The following is a 17,060-nucleotide window of genomic DNA, read 5'->3' on the forward strand; positions in this document are numbered from 1 at the left end:
GTTCTTTGGCACTCAGCTTTCTTTATGGTCCAACTCTCACATCCATACATGACTACTGGAAAAGCCATAGCTTTGACTAGATAGACCTTTGTTGGCAAAGTAATGTCTTTGCTTTTAAATATGTTGTCTAGGCTGGTCATAGTTTTTCTTCCAAGGAGCAAGTGTCTTTTAATTTCATGACTGCTGTCACCATCTGCAGTGATTTTGAAGTCTAAGAAAAGAAGTCTTTCACTCTTTCCATTTTTTCCCCATCTATTTGACATGAAGTGCTGGGACTGGAGGCCATGATCTTCATTTTTTGAATGTTGAGCTTTAAGCCAGTTTTTTCAGTCTCCTCTTTCACTTTCATCAAGAGGCTCTTTAGTTCTAAGCTTTCAGCCATAAGGGTGGTATCCTCTGTGTAATCTGAGGTTATTGATAATTCTCCTGGCAATCTTGATTCCAGTTTATGCTTCATCCAGCCTGGCATTTTACACGATGTACTCTGAATACAAATTAAATAAACATGGTGACAATATACAGCCTTGATGTATCCCTTTCCCAATTTGGAACCAGTCTGTTGTTCCATGTCCAGTTCTAACTATTGCTTCTTGAACTGCATACAGATTTCTCAGGAGGCAGGTGAGGTGGTCTAGTATTCCCAACTCTTGAAGAATTTTCCACACTTTTTTGTGATCTACACAGTCAAAGGTTTTGGTATAATCAATATAGAAGAAATAGATCTTTTTCTGGTACTCTCTTGCTTTTTTATGATCCAGCAGATGTTGGCAATTTGATCTCTGGTTCCTCTGCCTTTTCTAAAACCAGCTTGAACATCTGGAAGTTCACAGTTCATGTACTGTTGAAGCCTGGCTTGGAGAATTTTGAGCATTACCTTTCTAGCACGTGCTGCTGCTGCTGAGTCACTTCAGTCGTGTCCGACTCTGTGCGACCCCATAGATGGCAGCCCACCAGGCTCCCCCATCCCTTGGATTCTCCAGGCAAGAACACTGGAGTGGGTTGCCATTTCCTTCTCCAATGCATGAAAGTGAAAACTGAAAGTGAAGTCACTCAGTCATGTCCAACCCTCAGTAACCCCATGGATTGCAGCCTTCCAGGCTCCTCCATCCATGGGATTTTCCAGGCAAGAGTACTGGAGTGGGGTGCCATTGCCTTCTCCATTCTAGCATGTGAGATGAGTGCAATTGTGTGGCAGTTTGAACATTCTTTGGCATTGCCTTTCTTTGGGATTGGAATGAAAACTGATCTTTTCCAATCCTGCGGCCACTGCTGAGTTTTCCAAATTTGCTGGCATGTTGAGTGCAGCACTTTCACAGCATCATCTTTTAAGGTTTGAAATAGCTCAACTGGAATTCCATCACCTCTACTAGCTTTGTACATAGTGGAGGCCCACTTGACTTCGCATCCCAGGATGTCTGGCTCTAGGTGAGTGATCACACCATCGTGGTTATCTGGGTCATGAAGATCTTTTTTGTATAGCTCTTCTGTGTATTCTTGCCACTTCTTCTTTTTTTTTTTTTTTAAATTTTATTTTATTTTTAAACTTTACATAACTGTATTAGTTTTGCCAAATATCAAAATGAATCCGCCACAGGTATACATCTTGCCACTTCTTCTTAATATCTTCTGCTTCTGTTAGATCCATACCATTCCTGTCCTGTATTGTGCCCATCTTTGCATGAACTGTTCCCTTGGTATCTCTAATTTTCTTGAAGAGATCTCTAGTGACAAAGGATATAAAACCTTTTCATCACTCCAGAAGCCTTTTTTTGCTCCTCTGTAGTCAATTTCTGCTTCCTGGCCCTGGGCAATCACTGATCAGTTCTCTGTTACTGTAAATATAGTCTTTTCTAGATTCTCACACAAATGGAATCATACTGTATATTCTCTTTTGTTTGTGATTTGTTTTCATGAGTTTAATTGTTTTAGATTCATCTGTATTGTTACAGATATCAGAAGTCTGTTTATTTCTTATTACCAAGTAGCATTCCATTGTATGAATATTCAGCAGCATGTTTATTGTTCTTCTGTTGTCTTCAGTGACTATGATGAATATGTATTAGTTATCTATTGCTGTGGAAAAAATTACTATAACACTTGGTGATTTAAAAGGGAAATACATATTATGTTACAGTTTCTGTGGGTCAGGAATTTGGGTCTAGCTTAGCTGGGTGCTTCTGCCTCAAGGTCTCCTCACAAAATTGTACTTGAGGTGTTTGGCCAGGCCACGAGTCCCAATGCCCATGTTATTGGGAGGATATAGCTCCTTGTAGGCTGCTGGACCAAGAGCCTCAGTTCCTCCCTGAATGTCAGCCAGAGGCCTCCCTTAATCCTGCGACATGTGGCGTGTTCATAAGGAATCTTATAACACACCCACTGGCTTCACCAGAGCTTCACCAGAGCGAACAGGGAAGAGACCAGGAGAGAGTGGAGGATATACCAAAATCAGGATTTATGTGGCCTAATCCCATCTGTTTTGCCATATTTTTTCTCTCCTTTTCTTTTCTTTTTTTTTTTTGTTTTCTCTTTTTTTTAACTGAAATATAGTTGATTTACCATGTCATGTTAGTTTCAGGCATGCACCACAGTGATTCAATTATATTCCTTTTCAGATTATTTTCCCTTATTGTTGTTGTTCAGTGGCTCAGTCATGTCTGACTCTTTGCGACCCCATGGCCTGTAGCATGGGTTCTTCTCTGTCCATTACCAACTCCCAGAGCTTGCTCAAACTCACGTCCATTGAGTTGGTGATGCCATCCAACCATCTCGTCCTCTGTCGTCTCCTCCTGTCTTCAGTCTTTCCCAGCATCAGGGTCTTTTCCAATGAGTTGGCTCTTTGCATCACGTTTTTCCCTGATAGATTATTACAAAATATTGAATATAGTTCCATGTGCTATATAGTAGGTCTTTGTTGTTCATCTATTTTATATATAATAGTGTGTATTTGTTAATCCTAACCTCCTAATTTATCCCTCCCCCTCTTTCCCCTTTGGTAACCATAAGTTTGTTTTCTATGTCTATGGTCTCTGTTTTATAAGTAAGTTCATTTGTATCACTTTTTAAAGCTTCCACATATAAACAATATCATATAATATTTGCCTTTCTCTGTTTGACTTAACTTAATTATGATAATCTCCAGGCCCATCCACGTTGCTGCAGCCTTATTCTCTTTGTTAGAGGTAAGTCATAGCTTCAGCCCACAGTCCAGGAGACAGTATGAACAAAGGTGTGAATTCTAAGAGATGGGGCTCATTGGGACCCATGTTAGAGGATGCCTATCACAGAAAATGACTGCTATGAACCTTTGTGTACAAGTCTTTGTGTGGACATGTTTTCATTTCTCTTGGGTAAATACCTAGGAGTGGAACTGCTAGGTCATACAAATACTTTGGCAGAAACTGTCAAGTTATTTTCTCTAGAGATTGTACCATGTACAATCCCACAAGCACTGTATGAGGATTTGAATTGTTCTATAAAACTTGGCAACATCTTACATTGTGAGTCTTTTTAATTTCAACCCCTCTAAGTTGTTCAGTCATGTCTGAGTCTTTGCAACACTATGGATTGTAGCCCACCAGACCCCTCTGCCATGGATTCTCCAGGCAAGAATACTGGAGTGGGTTGCTATGCCCTCCTCCAGGGAATCTTTCCCACCCAAGAATCAAATCCATGTCTCTCATGTCTCCTGCACTGGCAGGGAGGTTCTTCACCACTAGCGCCACCTGGGAAGCCCCCTCAAATGGATATAAAGTGATATATCCTTGGGGTTTTAATTCGAATTTCTCTGATGATTAACGATGTTTCTTTTATACTCATTGTCCACTTGTATATATCATATTTTGTGAAGTATCTGTTCAAATCTTTTACCCATTTTCTATTCAGTTGTCTCCTTATTACTGAATTGCAAAAATTCATATGTGTATATACATGTATGCATGCCCAGTTGCTTCAGTTGTGTCTGACTCTTTGTTGACCCTATGGACTGTAGCTCACCAGGCTCCTCAGTCCATGAGACTCTCTAGGCAAGAGTACTGGAGTGGACTGCCATGCCCTCCTCCAGGGGATCTTTCCCACCCAGCGATTGAACCTGGGTCTCCTGTATCACAGGCAGATTCTTTACCACTGAGCCACCAAGGAATTTCACGTATATACTTATTATAAATATATGTATGCATACATATGTATATATATATACATATATATATCTCAAAGTCACCACCCCCAAGGCTGGAAGACATCTCCAGGCTAGTAACATGTGGCTACAGACTTTTTCTGTAGCCTAGCTCTTGTAACTTGAGGGCAGACCTCTGAGCCACTAGAGCGTGGAGCAGAAGGTTTCTGTCTAAAGCAACGTGAAGATGACCATCAAGCTGCTAATCCAGCCAGAGGGGAAGTCCTGGAGGCTTTTCACTGACTCTACTGCTAACTTGTTGGTGCCCATTAGGCAAATTACTCCTTTATAAAATAGCAGTATCAAGCCCAAGGGTCTGAGGCATTGTTAAATTAACATCTGAAATCACTAATTTTGAGATTGAGCAAGCTAGTTCACGTGAAGATTAAAAGACAATTATGCTTTGCTAGTTTGATTTTTATTTCTTGTTCAGTCATCATTTAACCTCAGGGCATTTTGTATTTTAACAAAATGACTGTATGTGTCTTTGTCATCCTTCACAAAAACATAAATAGATAGAATGATATGGAAGGGAATGAGGAGGAGGAAGGGGGAAGGAGGAACGGAGAAGCGGGAACGGGTGCCCAAGGAATTATGTGACTTAGATAAGTCACAAGGTAAGTTAGAACTGAAGGGGAAGGCAGACAGACCTGGAAGATTTTGTCTCCTTGGCAAGAGGCTCAGAATATAGGTCCCACCTACCCCTACTCTCCTGGAACATACAGGCAGCATCCCTCCTCATGGCCTAATGACCAGAAGAGGGAGGTCCCTACCACACCAGGGTTGAGCAAGAGGGAGGGTCATGCCTGGAAGTTTCCCCATCATGACAAGGGGATCTACTCTGCCTGCCAGAGGAACGTGAAACTCTCTGTTAGTCACCACCTCTCAAATCATGTTTTGGGGCTCAGCATGGTAATTAAGGGCTCCACATCACTCTATGTTTGCCCTAACCTTTGATCCATTCTTGCCATTTATATCAGGCTTTCTTTTTTTCAGCTCAGATAAGAACCCATGACGAATGTATCTGTAAGCACTATTCCTTTAGAAAAAGGAGCTTGTGATATTATCAAGTAAGAACTCCATTCTTACACAGGAAACCAGCTTAAACTACTCAAAAGAAAGAGCTACAATGTAACATTTTCTACCCTAGTCTAAATTTTGAAGTTAGAGGTTCCTGACCTTAACTGGAAGTTTAGGATCCTTGCTGTTACAGAGTTCACAGCTCAAGTGGTTACCTTCTTGTACAGACTCAGCATCAGACAAGGCAAGAGACACTGCAGTGCTGGTCAATGCTTGTTATTTTGCACAGGAAGGTCTGGACCCAGAATCAGAGAAGTTTTGAAAGCTGACTTCATCAGAGACTGTGTTTTTTATTCCTATCTTACAGCCTTCGGGAAGGAAAAACAAACAAATGAACAAACCTCCTTTTCCCCCATATGCCTCAGACTGCATTGTTGATCTTCTCTATGCAAATCTCCAAGTGGAAAATACTTCGAATACCAGTTCTACCTCGACAGTGGCAATATAGGAAGAGATGTGTGTTTATTGCTGCTAAAAATAAGATGAGCAAGCCACACCTCTGGAAACCAAAGGGTGTAATCACCTCAGTGTTCTCTAATAAAAGCTAATTACTTCCTTCTCTTTAATGGCTTATTTTTCTTTGTAGCCTTCACTGATGACTGAAGGTTGGATGTAAAAATGTCATGTGGCTTGGCTAGCAGAATGTGCCACATGAAATAAGATGGTTTGAATGGTAAAAACAAAAACAACCTTTCTAAATAAGATCTGAGAGAAAAGTGTGTCTAAATCAAAGGGAGATACAACTGGCAATTTTCAGATCCCAAGGAGTCAGATAAACTAAGACTTGAGCTAATTACTGAGTGATTTCAATGCAGTTATAAAAGCTAAAATATTTATTTTTTGAGAGGGAGTTGGTGTTATTTTAATAAAACTCTAAATTATTTTTAATCCTCCTACTTCTGATTGAGAAATACGAATGTGCTGTTCGACAGAATCAAAGTAGACATGTTAAAACGTTAAGATACAAAAATTTATTTTCTATTTTTCAGTAGTGGAATATTCTTGTCACTTTTATTTTGTGTTGCTGTCAAAGAAACCTCCCTAGAAGGCTGCAGATTTTTGGAAACCATGGTTACAATGATTAAAACAGGCATACACAATTACCAGTATATATCTTAAATACCTTCTGAAAATTTACCATGCCTGGTAGATTTCAATTATATGTAGCATAAGGCTACTTACAGTGAGCAAACCATATACCTGGATGTCAACTAATATTAAACTGTAATTTTTAGAGCTGAAAATCTGGTGCCCCAGAGGCTGACCTTGTGACTACGTACTTAGCATTCTTATTTTGGAAGTGCCCTGATTTGGTCTGTAATGATGGGACTTTGTATGGCGCATGCGTTGGAAAGCAGCTGGCCCTCTGATTCCGCGTGGAAATGCATTGCAGTTTAAAGTAGGCATGTGGGACTAGGAAAGACCAAAAGGAAAAATTAAATCAGCAGACAACAGCTATATGAGAAGATGAAAGGAGGGGGGATGGTTAGGTTCAGAGCTGAGAATGCTAAATCGGCAGTTCAATTTTATGATGGTTCGGCCATCTTGTTGTTGTCTATACTGGTTCGCAGAGAAGGCAATGGCACTCCACTCAAGCACTCTTGCCTGGAAAATCCTATGGACGGAGGAGCCTGGTGGGCTGCAGTCCATGGGGTCGCTGAGGGTCGGACACGACTGAGCGACTTCACTTTCACTTTTCACTTTCATGCATTGGAGAAGGAAATGGCAACCCACTCCAGTGTTCTTGCCTGGAGAATCCCAGGGACGGGGGAGCCTGGTGGGCTGCTGTCTGTGGGGTCGCACAGAGTCGGACACGACTGAAGCGACTTAGCAGCAGTAGCATATTGGTTCATGGTGGGGGGAATTGGCACTTTATCTTTGCAGAGCTGGGTGCCTCCTGAAAGTCACAGCCCAGGGAAGCGTCTGTCTCGCTCTGTAGCATTACAGAAGCAGACCGTGACAGCTCGGCTCTATTGTGACATCAAGTATCAAGAAGGATGGGGCCTTAATGTGCAAGAGTAGATATAAAGCAATCTACTGGGTTGAGTCTGATTTTGTAGTAACTTAATGGATTTCATGTCTAAGTTTGGGCTGTTACATGTTCATTATCATCAGTATTACTGGGTGCCTACTGAGTGCGTGGTATCCGTGTAAATGAATGCATTGAAGGAGTATACAAGGTTCCAATGTCTACTGAATGTTTTTGTTTTGCACTTTATTTATATTAACTCATTTAATCTGTGTAATTGCCTTGTGAAGTCAGGTACTATTATTATTCCCATTTTAGAGGTGAGAACTGTAAAGGCTAAATAGCTAAACTGATAAAATTATTTTAAAAAGCTAAATTATTTCCCTAAAGTCACATAAAGAGTAAATGGGATAATCTGAATTTGAACCCAGGCATTCTGAATCTAACAGTTGTGCTTCTTAACTACTCAGTTAATATAAATTTATTAAAATATACTTATATATTTGTATATATAGTTTATACACAAGTATGTATATATAAATATATAAAACTATATAGTTCAGTTTATATGTATGAACTATATAGTTCAATTAGATATCAGTTCAGTTCAGTCTCAGTTGTGTCAGACTCTTTGCAACCCCATGGACTGCAGTACACCAGGCCTTCCTGTCCATTACCAACTCCCAGAACTTGCTCAAAACCATGTCCATTGAGTCAGTTAGATATAGTTACATATATATATGTAACTATATAGCTATATATATTTGTGATAACTATAGTTTTATATATATTTATGTATTTTAATGAAAGAAACATTTAAAAATTTATATTAGTTGTTTGTCAGTTGCTTCATTTGCTATTATCTTCTCCCATTCTGAAGGCTGTCTTTTCACCTTGCTAATAGTTTCCTTTGATGTGCAGAAGCTTTTAAGGTTAATTAGGTCCCATTTGTTTATTTTTGCTTTTATTTCCAATATTCTGGGAGGTGGGTCATAGAGGATCCTGCTGTGATGTATGTCAGAGAGTGTTTTGCCTATGTTCTCCTCTAGGAGTTTTATAGTTTCTGGTCTTAACGTTGAGATCTTTAATCCATTTTGAGTTTATTTTTGTGTATGGTGTTAGAAAGTGTTCTAGTTTCATTCTTTTACAAGTGGTTGACCAGATTTCCCAGCACCACTTGTTAAAGAGATTGTCTTTAATCCATTGTATATTCTTGCCTCCTTTGTCAAAGATAAGGTGTCCATATGTGCGTGGATTTATCTCTGGGCTTTCTATTTTGTTCCATTGATCTATATTTCTGTCTTTGTGCCAGTACCATACTGTCTTGATAACTGTGGCTTTGTAGTAGAGCCTGAAGTCAGGTAGGTTGATTCCTCCAGTTCCATTCTTCTTTCTCAAGATTGCTTTGGCTATTCGAGGTTTTTTGTATTTCCATACAAATTGTGAAATTATGTGTTCTAGCTCTGTGAAGAATGCTGTTGGTAGCTTGATAGGGACTGCATTGAATCTATACAAACAACTAATCTCGAGAATATACAAGCAACTCCTACAGCTCAACTCCAGAAAAATAAATGACCCAATCAAAAAATGGGCCAAAAAACTAAATAGACATTTCTCCAAAGAAGACATCCAGATGGCTAACAAACACATGAAAAGATGCTCAACATCACTCATTATCAGAGAAATGCAAATCAAAATCACTATGAGGTACCATTTCACACCAGTCAGAATGGCTGCAATCCAAAAGTCTACAAGTAATAAATGCTGGAGAGGGTGTGGAGAAAAGGGAACCCTCTTCCACTGTTGGTGGGAATGCAAACTAGTACAGCCACTATGGAGAACAGTGTGGAGATTCCTTAAAAAACTGGAAATAGACCTGCCTTATGATCCAGCAATCCCACTGCTGGGCATACACACTGAGGAAACCAGAAGGGAAAGAGACATGTGTACCCCAATGTTCATCACAGCACTGTTTATAATAGCCAGGACATGGAAGCAACCTAGATGTCCATCAGCAGATGAATGGATAAGAAAGCTGTGGTACATATACACAATGGAGTATTACTCAGCCATTAAAAAGAATACATTTGAATCAGTTCTAATGAGGTGGATGAAACTGGAGCCTATTATACAGAGTGAAGTAAGCCAGAAAGAAAAACACCAATACAGTATACTAACGCATATATATGGAATTTAGAAAGATGGTAACAATAACCCTGTGTATGAGACAGCAAAAGAGACACTGATGTATAGAACAGTCTTATGGACTCTGTGAGAGAGGGAGAGGGTGGGAAGATTTGGGAGAATGGCATTGAAACATGTAAAATATCATGTATGAAACGAGTTGCCAGTCCAGGTTCGATGCACGATACTGGATGCTTGGGGCTGGTGCACTGGGACGACCCAGAGGGATGGAATGGGGAGGGAGGAGGGAGGAGGGTTCAGGATGGGGAACACATGTATACCTGTGGCGGATTCATTTTGATATTTGGCAAAACTAATACAATTATGTAAAGTTTAAAAATAAAATTTAAAAAAAATTTATATTATATATAATATATATTATATATATAGAGGGAGTAATTCAAAAATTTTTGTACAGAATTGGATAAAATGTAGATGAACTGCAGATGTTATGAAAGCCAATATTAATAATTGGTATGGGAATAGAGTCTGTGAATTGCCTCCTTGCATATGTGCTCAGTCGATTCGGTCGTGTCTGACTCTTTGCGACCCCATGGACTGTAGTCCCCCAGACCCCTCTGTCCATGGGATTCTCCAAGTAAGAACACTGGAGTGGGTTGCCATTTCCTTCTCCAGGATTACCTCCTTAATAACCAACAATTAGCTATTTTTTTCCCCAGAACCTTTATGATTCTTGTTTTATTTGTGAGACATCATCTTGGTGTTTTATAACGAAACCCCTTCCCCTTCTCTAGTTATTTTAAAGAGTTGTAATGACTACCATGGTCAGTGTCATTGAACTTTGAAGCGTCACTGAGTTGGTGGAGAAAGCTCTGGTTCTAATGTAAAACCACAGAAAGTGCTTGACTTCCGGGGATAATACAGTCTAGAGATAAAGCCCCAGAAGAACATCCTTATAAGATAGGAATTCAAAATAGTTACAATGAACTGTGAGATAAGTCAGTGCCATCTGTTATTAGAGATCCTTTTCACTTTTCTACTATCACAGTCTGTAGACTTTACCCATCCTATCTTCCTTGGGCTGTTAAAGTAGGACTGAGGAAAAAAATTTTTAAGTTATATAAAATATAAGCAAATATATAGAAGTTCACTTTGTATCATATATGTCTAAGTTAATTGTTTGTTTTGGAGATGAATGAAATTTTATGAATAAAATTGCAATCTCCTTGCATTTCCCCGGTCCTCATTCCCTCTTCCCTCTAAATGCTATCACAGATCTGGTGTGTATTTTTTTAAGTTTATATTTTCATTTATTTTTCTGGTTTTATATATAATGAAACAATATATATAATATTTTTATTGTGATTTTTAACACTGTTCCATAAATATTATACTATATATATCCTTTTGTTCCTTTTTCATTCAACATTTACTTTTTCAGATCTAATCATGATGATGTAGATATAGTTCATTCATTCTATCTGCTATATGAGATTATTATTATTCATGCGTTTTCCTAACCATGGATCTATAGAATGTTTCCAAGTTCTCTTTTAAAATGTGTTTATGAACATCTTTGCCCTGATTTTTTATCCTTAAGCACATGTAAGAGAATTTTTCTAGATTATATACCTAGAAATGGATACACTAGAGAATGATATGTGCATTTTCAATTTTACTAGAAGTTTGCAAATTGTTTTCCAAAGCAGTTGATCATGTATTTTCACTTTAAGTATTTAAAAAATGTTGCTTCTCTAACAATATTCAGATTTTAAAGATTTTGTTAATGATGGCATCTCAAAACCCAAGTTTATTTTAAAGAGAATATAAAACTGCCCCATAACCAGCTTGATTATAGCTATAAAGTATTATGAGGTAAGAAATTAGAATTTCAGTTCCTTCTTGCTTAGATTTTCCTGTTTTACATTCTGATGACTTTTGGCAAACTATAAGGAAACATATTAATTTTCTGCTCAGAGTATCTATAAATGACTGTTCAGCTAGAAGTAGTGCAAGTAAACAATTTAGTATAAAACAAATTTTTTTTCAGATGAAATAAAGTAAAACATAGTTATTATAAAACATTAGAAAATGCAAAATGCAATAAAAAGGAAAATAGAAATCACTCAAAACCCCTACATCCAAGACTAGCACTGAGAGCTTTGGCAGGTGTCTTTTTCTATGCATATAAATACATGGAGAGTTTTTTTTTTTCTCCTACAAAAATATAGATTTAAAAAGAACATGAGCATGTTCTTGAACAATGTATTGTGAGCATTTCCAAAATCATGCAATACTCTCATAAAACACGATTTTTAATGACTTTATTTTTCCATCAGGTGAAGGTAACATTTTATGTCATGAATCCTCTAGTGATTTTTCTTTCAGATGAATCTCTAGAATTGGCATTCCTAGGTTAAAAAGCAAGACTGGTTTAAAGGAAGTGTCAGCAAACTTTTTCTGTGAAGGGCCAATAAATATTTTAGGCTTTGGGGGACATACGGTCTCTATCATAGCTATTTTAACATGAAAGCAGACATAGAAAATATGTAAATGAGTGAGCATGGCTTTTTCCAATAAAACTTTATTATGGATGCTGAAATTTGAAATTTGTGTAATTTTCATGTCACAAAAAGTTGTATCCTTTTGATTTTTTTCTCAACCACCAAAATATAAAAATCATTCTTGTGGGCTGTACAGAAACGTGGCCATGGTTTGTCAGAGGTCTTAATCTCAGATTCTGATAGGATATCAGACTGGTTGAACTCTTACAAATCAGTTAGTACAACTTGTTCTTTTATATTTGGCTTCCAAGGTGGCTCAGTGGTAAAGAATCTGCCTGCCAATGCAGGAGGAGACATGGATTCAATCCCTGGGTCAGGAAGGTACACTGGAGAAGGAATGGCAACCTGCTCTAGTATTCTTGCCTGGAAAATCCCATGGACAGAGAAGCCTGGTGGGGTCACAAAGAGTTGGATGAGACTGAGCACGTTCTTTTAAATATTAGAAAATGAGGACTAAGTATTAATAATTGACCAAGTTGTTTGCACTTTTCATGTACACAAAGAGCATCAATAACACTGACTCAGAAGTCAGAAGTATTGACTTCTGAAGTCAATTAAAAAGGTATGTTCGAACTGGGTAAAGGGTATGCAGATTTCTTCTGTTTCTTACAATTGCATATGGATCTATAATTACCTCAAGAAAAATTGCAATTAAAACAAGATACATTTAAGCTAAAGAAAATCCAATTTTTTAGACACCACATCCTGCTGTAGAAAGAAATCAGGAAACTCTTTCCTTCTAAATAACGTTTGAAAATATTTCATTAGCAATCAATTAATTTCTTAATATAGAAACAAATGCCTGTAAGAATTAACCATATAGATGCCAAAATACCAAAGAACTCCAGACAAATTCACATCCACTTAGAAATGTGCTCCATTGAACATGCAATGATGCAAGTCATCATCCTTTATAAAGTGTGTTACAGGGAAGTTTTACAGTTAATCTTGTCATTAAGGATAAACCTGGTTAAGGAGTGCCACTCCCAATGCTCTTGGCCAACAGGGAAGTCTCTGGGCTGTTTCAGTGTTAGCAGTCAGGACAGTACTTTGCACAGCAGTAAAATACTCTGTGACCATCTGTATGTTCTATGGCAAAGGTAAAGATGGAGAAGAAGTAAAAATGGAGAAGACTCCTTTGTCCCTGTTGAGATGCAGCCGTGTCTATAGTGAGACCTACTTAAATTCCAAGCCTTCTGTAATAGAAATAAAATACTAGATGCCTGATTATTATTGCTGAATCTCTTGTAGAAGACCTAAGCCTCTGTTGGAGCTCCTAATGGCCCTGTATAGTTTGGAGTTTCAAAATAATACACCAAGGTAGCATGTACAAAAAGGAGGGTTTTATACATTGGTTAGAGAGTCTCACAGTTTGCTAGAATCTAAAAATTGATTTAAGAAATGATTGATTGATTCATCAGTTGAATGATTGATTTATTCATCATTCAACATTCATAGAACTTTATCCATGAACCTTGCCCTCGGTTAAGTACTAGATCAAATTACAAACTTTATTTTAGGAAGACAGGAAGTAGTAGTTGAAGTTCTGGCTCTAAATGTGGCTAGAATGTGTTCAAAAGTGATAAGATGGTATAAAGCAACCCAAATATCTCTTGAAGCTCTGTTAAGCCTTCTAAAACTGCATGTGTAGTCTTCTTTGGGGGGATTTCCTATATGGACCGAAGGATGGATTGTACAGAGATGCTTTGTCTTGTGCTCATGCCATTGTGTCTGACTCTTTATGACCCTTTGGACTATAGCCCATCAGGCTCCTCTGTCCATAGAATTGTCCGGACGAGAACACTGAAGTGGATTGCCATTTCTTACTCCAGGGGATCTTCCTGACCCAGGGATCAAAACTGCACCTCCTGTGTCTCCTGGATTGAAGGCAGTTTCTTTACCCACTGAGGTGTTGGGGAAGCCCCTGTACAGAGAGGCAGACATTTTAATAAACTTTTATAAGTTACCTCATTTAAAATCTTTCAGCTCTCTCTTAGATGATCTTATAGAGTAGATGTTCTTTAATATATTTGACACTGGAGAGAAAATTAGACCAAGAGACGGTTAGAGACTTGCTGATACCAAGTTAGGGAAGCAACCAGTCATTCAGGCGGGCAGTATAGTATAGTAGAAGCAAAAGGTGGGCTTTCGGTTCAAACTGTCCTAAATTTACATTTACAAACAAGGCAACTTGGGCAAATGTCTCAGCCTTCTTGAGACTCAGTTTTCTTATCTTTAAATGAGAGTAATACCCATCACTTTGAGTTGTTATGAGAATTAAATGAGAAAATGTGTGTCAAATGCAGTAGTGAATAGAGAAAAAGTGAGCTTATGTGTCCTCACTTTTCGTCTTGCCTCCTAGAAGGAGGACACTGAAGATACACGCTTTTTGGTTTTGAGTCAGAGGTATGAATTGATGCTTTGCATTGTTCCCCGGGGGCATGATTTGGTGGATCGCGTGGAGGAAGAGGGCTGTGGGGTCAGGTGTTCCTTAGTATTCAGTAGCACAGTCTACACTCTGTCCCCATCTCTCTAGTATGTGCTTCTATATTCAACTGCAGCTGTCCTCCCCCAAGAGCAGCTCTTTTCTCCAGAGCAGAGCTGTCCAGTCGAACTTTCTATTATACAGTAATGGAAATGTGCTATATCTATGCTTTCCAATACGATAATCACTTACCACACGAGGCTTAGGCACTTGAAACACAGCTAGTGTGACTAAGGAGCTGAATGCTTAATTTTATTTAATTTTAGTTAGTTAGCATTTAAATTTAATTAGCCACATTTGGCAAGTGGCTACCCTATTGGACAGCTCAGCTCCAGAGAATTAGCCTCTAGCAAGGGTGGGGTAAGTTCAATTTCCTAGTTGCTTACCCAGCTTTGATCCCATCCTGCTAATTGCAGTCTGGTTCCTTCACCTCCACTTCCAGAGACTGCCGGTGACACATTTGTGGAACTCTGGGAGATTTTGTGTTGTAAATTGCTTTGGGTCTCAGCTTTCCCATGGTAGGCTCAGTGTTGTGTTGATTTGTGATCCCCCCCCTCCAAGTTTCATACATTGGAGCCCTATCTCCAGTATCTCAGAGTGTGACCTTATTCGGAAACAAGGTCTTTGTTAAGATGAGGTCATGAGAGTGGGCCCTAATCCAAGATGACTGGTGTCCTTATTAAAAGGAGAAATTTGTATATAGAGCCATGTACACAGGGAGAACATGATGTGAAGATGAAGGCAGAGATTGGGTCATGCTTCCACAAGCCTAGAAACTCCAAAGATTGCCTGAAAACCACCAGAAGCTAGCAGAGGAGCAGGGAAGAGATTATCTTCCACAGCTCTCAGAAAGAAACAACCTTGTCCACACCCTGATCTTGGACTTCTGGCCTCCAGAACTTCACGGAGATAAATTTCTGTTGTTTAAGCCACCCAGTTTATGGTACTTTGTTACAGCAGTCTTAGGAAACGAACTCACTCAGGATTCAGTTCTTTGCTGCCTGCATCCTTGGTTGCCACTTGTTATAGCATTTTGTTGTCTCCTATCTTATTGTCCACAGCTTTGTGATCAGGTGGTGCTAGTGGTAAAGAACCTGCCTGCCAATTCACGAGACATAAGAGACTTGGGTTCGATCCCTGGGTAGAGAAGATACCCTGGAGGAGGAAATGGTTACTCCAGTATTCTGGCCTGGAGAATTCCATGGACAGAGGAACCTGGTGGGCTATAGTCCATGGGATCACAAAGAGTCAGACATGACTGAAGCGACTGAGCACACGTGCAAACCTTAAAGAATAACAATGAAAAACATTCTTCACTGTCATATAAGCATGGATTAGGAAGAGGCGACACTAGCTGGGTTCCATATGCCATCTTTTCTGATAGGGGCTTCCCTGGTGGCTCAGACAGTAAAGTGTCTGCCTGCAATGCGGGAGACCCGGGTTTGATCCCTGGGGTTGGGAAGATCCCCTGGAGAAGGAAATGGAAACCCACTCCAGGACTCTTGCCTGGAAAACTCCATGGACGGAGGAGCCTGGTAGGCTACAGTCCATGGGGTCACAAAGAGCTGGACACGACTAAGCGACTTCACTTCTTTCTTTTCTCAAGTTTTGGGTTTTGAAAGTTTTATTTGCAAATATGAGGCCTTCCTATGTTCCCTTAGCATTTCAGAGAAATGATGATGCCCTCAGAGAAACAAGATTCCCTTATTGAGAAAATGAATTAAAAAATTTCCCAAGGGGCTAACTGCTGCGCGGAAGAAGGAAAGAAAATCATTTTTAGGGAAGAGATGTCTCCACGAACATCTCTCTTCTGTTTAAAATAAATGAGGAAAGTTAAAATTCCAGATGTATGGGGGTGGCAGGGAAGTGAAAGAGGGTTGGAACATACACATTTTTGCTTAGAGAAGGTGCTCTATCTAGAAATCTGGTAAGTGATTACTGCAATGTCTACTTAGATAGCAATTACACAAAGTTGCAAGTCAGGAAGAAAAGCAAGAATATGACAAGTCATGTATTTAAAAGCCATTTGATGGAAGCAAGGTTCTAGGTTGAATAAGAAATAAACAATTGAGTGAATCAGATTTCACCTGGGAGATTTCAACCATTCATAGCAGCAATGATTTTCCAGGTTGGAACTGAAGAACTGAAGTTTTAATTTTACCTAATAAAGATAGAAATCTATAAAGAATGAAAGAGAATTTCTTCATCATCCCATCCTTATTCCCATTTCCCATGTAACCAAAAGTTTCCTGCTGACAATTTTGTCTAAATAAATGTCATTATCCTTTTACAAGACTTCTGAATAGTAGTAATAATATACTAAATATTATCTTTATGAGCATTAATATGTTTCAACATTTCAATAGTTTACTGCTGAGTAGCAGAACACACCAAAATGTAATTTAAACACAACCTAACTTACTATTTATCATGATAATTAAGGTTGAATGGGCAGTTGGTTCTGCCTGGAATTGCCCATGTGGCTGCATTAAACTGGCAGCCTGCCTGGGGACCAGGCTCAGTTCAGGTGTCTCTTCAGGGCACCTTAGTTCTTTGTGTGGTTGACTTGGGCTGCCTCATAACATGGTGGTCTCAAGCATTCCAAGAGGGATCATTTTAACAGCAAAGAAGTAAAAAATTGTTAGT

At 39.0% G+C, this 17,060-nt stretch overlaps 1 long non-coding RNA gene across 1 annotated transcript in view; it reads right to left on the reverse strand.

The window, feature by feature from the left end:
• Positions 1-17,060, reverse strand: part of LOC123334481 — a 29,785-nt gene that overhangs the window by 3,878 nt on the left and 8,847 nt on the right. The window lies entirely within an intron of this gene.

The sequence above is a fragment of the Bubalus bubalis genome, chromosome 1 (genome assembly GCF_019923935.1).
Source record: "Bubalus bubalis isolate 160015118507 breed Murrah chromosome 1, NDDB_SH_1, whole genome shotgun sequence".
NCBI classification, from domain to species: Eukaryota; Metazoa; Chordata; class Mammalia; order Artiodactyla; family Bovidae; genus Bubalus; species Bubalus bubalis.